The sequence below is a fragment of the Oncorhynchus kisutch genome, unplaced genomic scaffold, assembly GCF_002021735.2.
Source record: "Oncorhynchus kisutch isolate 150728-3 unplaced genomic scaffold, Okis_V2 scaffold2958, whole genome shotgun sequence".
Lineage (NCBI taxonomy): Eukaryota > Metazoa > Chordata > Actinopteri > Salmoniformes > Salmonidae > Oncorhynchus > Oncorhynchus kisutch.
This window is the reverse complement of record NW_022264903.1, coordinates 9700-17500: the sequence shown is the minus strand read 5'-3', so window position 1 is coordinate 17500 and position 7801 is coordinate 9700.

The window sequence follows — 7801 nt, the reverse complement described above, 5'->3', positions numbered from 1 at the left end:
TCCCATCACCAAGCTGGGAAACGTGGCTCAAAAGTTAGGATAAATCGGACGCCGAAGGGTCTGTTCCAACCACTAAATCGGACGCCGGCGGCAAATGTCCGAATTACCATGGTTCCGAGGGGCTCACATCCCTCAAAAGTACCCAGTACTTATTTTCTATTCGGCCTGATCAGTTTGGCACCACCCCCGTCTCTCTAGGACATGGAAGTCTTGTTGTCAAAAACCAGGTTTCTGATTTCGCGCCGGTACCTGTCTGGTCGACCCACCCCCGAGTGTGTCATTGACGATCAGGCCAATTTATCGATATAATCCCGGAACCGCACAGGGTGTATGTCCGCCCCGAAATTGGGGGTAAAATTCGGTTAAACACAAAACGTGAATAAATCAGAAAGTACACATCCAATCTGGATGGGGGTTTTTTAAAACGAAAGGGCACATATAGACGAGCATTTACATTTAATTAAAACCGTTTTTGTATAAAACATTTTAATAGAAAATCGTGTTTTAAGTTTTGGGAAAAAAGTGAATGTTACAGGAAACATAGGTGCCTATGGATGCGAAATGTTTTTGATATGCTGCAATTGTTGCCCATCACGAGAGAGGGTATGAGACGAAATTTGGGACCTCTAGCCCTTCGGGAAGTATTTTTAATCATTTTTTGAAAATTACAGAAATTGGTCGGGAAAATGGCAGAGTCCACACTTTTCAAAGCCGTGCACCTGGTGATTGAAAACGTGCATCTGGTAACCCAAAAATTCAAATATGGTTCTAAATACACTTGCAGGTGTTCCAGACATCCATGCCCGCTATGGGAGCACCCTACTACGGCCCTCTATCAATGGGGGCCCGTCCTGAGTGCTTTATTTACTGTTTAAAATTTCACGATGGATACTGATTGCTATACAAGCGGTAACCCAAAAACACAAATATGGTCATAATGCATTTAACGGTCATTCTGATTTAATGCCCGCTATAGGAGCACCCTACTACGGCCCTCTTTCACTCAGGGCCGTCCTGGGTGCTTATGGACTGTTTGACAAGTGCTGGAGGAGGAAATAGAGCCGTGCACCTGGTGATTGAAACCGTGCATCTGGTAACCCAAAACACAAATATGGTCATAATGCATTTAACGGTCATTCTGATTTTAATGCCCGCTATAGGAGCACCCTACTACGGCCCTCTTTCACTCAGGGCCGTCCTGGGTGCTTTATGGACTGTTTGACAAGTGCTGGAGGAGGAAATAGAGCCGTGCACCTGGTGATTGAAACCGTGCACCTGGTGATTGAAAACGTGCATCTGGTAACCCAAAAATTCAAATATGGTCCTAAATGCATTTAAGGGTCATTCTGATATTAATGCCCGCTATGGAAACACCCCTACTACGGCCCTCTCTCTGTCGGGGGCGACCTGAGTGCATTATGGACACTTTGAAATTTCACGATGGATACTGATTGCTATACAAGCGGTAACCCAAAAACACAAATATGGTCATAAATGCATTTAACGGTCATTCTGATTTTAATGCCCGCTATAGGAGCACCCTACTACGGCCCTCTTTCACTCAGGGCCGTCCTGGGTGCTTTATGGACTGTTTGACAAGTGCTGGAGGAGGAAATAGAGCCGTGCACCTGGTGATTGAAACCGTGCATCTGGTAACCCAAAAACACAAATATGGTCATAAATGCATTTAACGGTCATTCTGATTTTAATGCCCGCTATAGGAGCACCCTACTACGGCCCTCTTTCACTCAGGGCCGTCCTGGGTGCTTTATGGACTGTTTGACAAGTGCTGGAGGAGGAAATAGAGCCGTGCACCTGGTGATTGAAACCGTGCACCTGGTGATTGAAAACGTGCATCTGGTAACCCAAAAATTCAAATATGGTCCTAAATGCATTTAAGGGTCATTCTGATATTAATGCCCGCTATGGAAACACCCTACTACGGCCCTCTCTCTGTCGGGGGCGACCTGAGTGCATTATGGACACTTTGAAATTTCACGATGGATACTGATTGCTATACAAGCGTAAACCCAAAAACACAAATATGGTCATAAATGCATTTAACGGTCATTCTGATTTTAATGCCCGCTATAGGAGGCACCCTACTACGGCCCTCTTTCACTCAGGGCCGTCGCTGGGTGCTTATTGGACTGTTGACAAGTGCTGGAGGAGGAAATAAGAGCCGTGCACCTGGTGATTGGAAACCGTGCATCTGGTAACCCAAAAACACAAATATGGTCATAAATGCATTTAACGGTCATTCTGATTTAATGCCCGCTATAGGAGCACCCTACTACGGCCCTCTTGTCACTACAGGCGTCCTGGGTGCTTATGGACTGTTTCGACAAGTGCTGGAGGAGGAAATAGAGCCGTGGCACCTGGTGGATTGAAACCGTGGCATCTGGTAACCCAAAAACACAAATATGGTCATAAATGCATTTAACGGTCATTCTGATTTTAATGCCCGCTATAGGAGCACCCTACTACGGCCCTCTTTCACTCAGGGCCGTCCTGGGTGCTTTATGGACTGTTTGACAAGTGCTGGAGGAGGAAATAGAGCCGTGCACCTGGTGATTGAAACCGTGCACCTGGTGATTGAAAACGTGCATCTGGTAACCCAAAAATTCAAATATGGTCCTAAATGCATTTAAGGGTCATTCTGATATTAATGCCCGCTATGGAAACACCCTACTACGGCCCTCTCTCTGTCGGGGGCGACCTGAGTGCATTATGGACACTTTGAAATTTCACGATGGATACTGATTGCTATACAAGCGGTAACCAAAAAACACAAATATGGTCATAAATGCATTTAACGGTCATTCTGATTTTAATGCCCGCTATAGGAGCACCCTACTACGGCCCTCTTTCACTCAGGGCCGTCCTGGGTGCTTTATGGACTGTTTGACAAGTGCTGGAGGAGGAAATAGAGCCGTGCACCTGGTGATTGAAACCGTGCAATCTGGTAACCCAAAAACACAAATATGGTCATAAATGCATTTAACGGTCATTCTGATTTTAATGCCCGCTATAGGAGCACCCTACTACGGCCCTCTTTCACTCAGGGCCGTCCTGGGTGCTTTATGGACTGTTTGACAAGTGCTGGAGGAGGAAATAGAGCCGTGCACCTGGTGATTGAAACCGTGCACCTGGTGATTGAAAACGTGCATCTGGTAACCCAAAAATTCAAATATGGTCCTAAATGCATTTAAGGGTCATTCTGATATTAATGCCCGCTATGGAAACACCCTACTACGGCCCTCTCTCTGTCGGGGGCGACCTGAGTGCATTATGGACACTTTGAAATTTCACGATGGATACTGATTGCTATACAAGCGGTAACCCAAAAACACAATATGGTCATAAATGCATTAACGGTCATTCTGATTTTAATGCCCGCTATAGGAGCACCCTACTACGGCCCTCTTTCACTCAGGGCCGTCCTGGGTGCTTATGGACTGTTTGACAAGTGCTGGAGGAGGAAATAGAGCCGTGCACCTGGTGATTGAAACCGTGCATCTGGTAACCCAAAACACAAATATGGTCATAAATGCATTTAACGGTCATTCTGATTTTAATGCCCGCTATAGGAGCACCCTACTACGGCCCTCTTTCACTCAGGGCCGTCCTGGGTGCTTTATGGACTGTTTGACAAGTGCTGGAGGAGGAAATAGAGCCGTGCACCTGGTGATTGAAACCGTGCATCTGGTAACCCAAAAACACAAATATGGTCATAAATGCATTTAACGGTCATTCTGATTTTAATGCCCGCTATAGGAGCACCCCTACTACGGCCCTCTTTCACTCAGGGCCGTCCTGGGTGCTTTTATGGACTGTTTGACAAGTGCTGGAGGAGGAAATAGAGCCGTGCACCTGGTGATTGAAACCGTGCACCTGGTGATTGAAAACGTGCATCTGGTAACCCAAAAATTCAAATATGGTCCTAAATGCATTTAAGGGTCATTCTGATATTAATGCCCGCTATGGAAACACCCTACTACGGCCCTCTCTCTGTCGGGGGCGACCTGAGTGCATTATGGACACTTTGAAATTTCACGATGGATACTGATTGCTATACAAGCGGTAACCCAAAAACACAAATATGGTCATAAATGCATTTAACGGTCATTCTGATTTTAATGCCCGCTATAGGAGCACCTACTACGGCCTCTTTCACTCAGGCCGTCCTGGGTGCTTTATGGACTGTTTTGACAAGTGCTGGAGGAGGAAATAGAGCCGTGCACCTGGTGATTGAAACCGTGCATCTGGTAACCCAAAAACACAAATATGGTCATAAATGCATTTAACGGTCATTCTGATTTTAATGCCCGCTATAGGAGCACCCTACTACGGCCCTCTTTCACTCAGGGCCGTCCTGGGTGCTTTATGGACTGTTTGACAAGTGCTGGAGGAGGAAATAGAGCCGTGCACCTGGTGATTGAAACCGTGCATCTGGTAACCCAAAAACACAAATATGGTCATAAATGCATTTAACGGTCATTCTGATTTAATGCCCGCTATAGGAGCACCCTACTACGGCCCTCTTTCACTCAGGGCCGTCCTGGGTGCTTTATGGACTGTTTGACAAGTGCTGGAGGAGGAAATAGAGCCGTGCACCTGGTGATTGAAACCGTGCACCTGGTGATTGAAAACGTGCATCTGGTAACCCAAAAATTCAAATATGGTCCTAAATGCATTTAAGGGTCATTCTGATATTAATGCCCGCTATGGAAACACCCTACTACGGCCCTCTCTCTGTCGGGGGCGACCTGAGTGCATTATGGACACTTTGAAATTTCACGATGGATACTGATTGCTATACAAGCGGTAACCCAAAAACACAAATATGGTCATAAATGCATTTAACGGTCATTCTGATTTTAATGCCCGCTATAGGAGCACCCTACTACGGCCCTCTTTCACTCAGGGCCGTCCTGGGGTGCTTTATGGACTGGTTGACAAGTGCTGGAGAGGAAATAGAGCCGTGCACCTGGTGATTGAAACCGTGCATCTGGTAACCCAAAACACAAATATGGGTCATAATGCATTTAACGGTCATTCTGATTTTAATGCCCGCTAATAGGAGCACCCTACTACGGCCCTCGTTCACTCAAGGGCCGTCCTGGGTGCTTTATGGACTGTTGACAAGTGCTGGAGGAGGAAATAGAGCCCGTGCACCTGGTGATTTGAAACCGTGCACCTGGTGATTGAAAACGTGCATCTGGTAACCCAAAAATCAAATATTGGTCACTAATGCATTTTAAGGGTCATTCTGAATATTAATGCCCGCTAGGGGAAACACCCTCTACGGCCCTCTCTCTGGTCGGGGGCGACCTGAGTGCATTATGGACACTTTGAAATTTCACTATGGATACTGATTGCCTATTACCAAGCGGTGAACCCAAAAACACAAATATGGTCATAAATGCATGTAACGCGTCATTCTGATTTTAATGCCCGCTATAGGAGCACCCTACTACGGCCCTCTTTCACTCAGGGCCGTCCTGGGTGCTTTATGGACTGTTTGACAAGTGCTGGAGGAGGAAATAGAGCCGTGCACCTGGTGATTGAAACCGTGCATCTGGTAACCCAAAAACACAAATATGGTCATAAATGCATTTAACGGTCATTCTGATTTTAATGCCCGCTATAGGAGCACCCTACTACGGCCCTCTTTCACTCAGGGGCCGTCCTGGGTGCTTTATGGACTGTTTGACAAGTGCTGGAGGAGGAAATAGAGCCGTGCACCTGGTGATTGAAACCGTGCACCTGGTGATTGAAAACGTGCATCTGGTAACCCAAAAATTCAAATATGGTCCTAAATGCATTTAAGGGTCATTCTGATATTAATGCCCGCTATGGAAACACCCTACTACGGCCCTCTCTCTGTCGGGGGCGACCTGAGTGCATTATGGACACTTTGAAATTTCACGATGGATACTGATTGCTATACAAGCGGTAACCCAAAAACACAAATATGGTCATAAATGCATTTAACGGTCATTCTGATTTTAATGCCCGCTATAGGAGCACCCTACTACGGCCCTCTTTCACTCAGGGCCGTCCTGGGTGCTTATGGACTGTTTGACAAGTGCTGGAGGAGGAAATAGAGCCGTGCACCTGGTGATTGAAACCGTGCATCTGGTAACCCAAAAACACAAATATGGTCATAAATGCATTTAACGGTCATTCTGATTTTAATGCCCGCTATAGGAGCACCCTACTACGGCCCTCTTTCACTCAGGGCCGTCCTGGGTGCTTTATGGACTGTTTGACAAGTGCTGGAGGAGGAAATAGAGCCGTGCACCTGGTGATTGAAACCGTGCATCTGGTAACCCAAAAACACAAATATGGTCATAAATGCATTTAACGGTCATTCTGATTTTAATGCCCGCTATAGGAGCACCCTACTACGGCCCTCTTTCACTCAGGGCCGTCCTGGGTGCTTTATGGACTGTTTGACAAGTGCTGGAGGAGGAAATAGAGCCGTGCACCTGGTGATTGAAACCGTGCATCTGGTAACCCAAAAACACAAATATGGTCATAAATGCATTTAACGGTCATTCTGATTTTAATGCCCGCTATAGGAGCACCCTACTACGGCCCTCTTTCACTCAGGGCCGTCCTGGGTGCTTTATGGACTGTTTGACAAGTGCTGGAGGAGGAAATAGAGCCGTGCACCTGGTGATTGAAACCGTGCACCTGGTGATTGAAAACGTGCATCTGGTAACCCAAAAATTCAAATATGGTCCTAAATGCATTTAAGGGTCATTCTGATATTAATGCCCGCTATGGAAACACCCTACTACGGCCCTCTCTCTGTCGGGGGCGACCTGAGTGCATTATGGACACTTTGAAATTTCACGATGGATACTGATTGCTATACAAGCGGTAACCCAAAAACACAAATATGGTCATAAATGCATTTAACGGTCATTCTGATTTTAATGCCCGCTATAGGAGCACCCTACTACGGCCCTCTTTCACTCAGGGCCGTCCTGGGTGCTTTATGGACTGTTTGACAAGTGCTGGAGGAGGAAATAGAGCCGTGCACCTGGTGATTGAAACGTGCATCTGGTAACCCAAAAACACAATATGGTCATAAATGCATTTAACGGTCATTCTGATTTTAATGCCCGCTATAGGAGCACCCTACTACGGCCCTCTTTCACTCAGGGCCGTCCTGGGTGCTTTATGGACTGTTTGACAAGTGCTGGAGGAGGAAATAGAGCCGTGCACCTGGTGATTGAAACCGTGCACCTGGTGATTGAAACGTGCATCTGGTAACCCAAAAATTCAAATATGGTCCTAAATGCATTTAAGGGTCATTCTGATATTAATGCCCGCTATGGAAACACCCTACTACGGCCCTCTCTCTGTCGGGGGCGACCTGAGTGCATTATGGACACTTTGAAATTTCACGATGGATACTGATTGCTATACAAGCGGTAACCCAAAAACACAAATATGGTCATAAATGCATTTAACGGTCATTCTGATTTTAATGCCCGCTATAGGAGCACCCTACTACGGCCCTCTTTCACTCAGGGCCGTCCTGGGTGCTTTATGGACTGTTTGACAAGTGCTGGAGGAGGAAATAGAGCCGTGCACCTGGTGATTGAAACCGTGCATCTGGTAACCCAAAAACACAAATATGGTCATAAATGCATTTAACGGTCATTCTGATTTTAATGCCCGCTATAGGAGCACCCTACTACGGCCCTCTTTCACTCAGGGCCGTCCTGGGTGCTTTATGGACTGTTTGACAAGTGCTGGAGGAGGAAATAGAGCCGTGCACCTG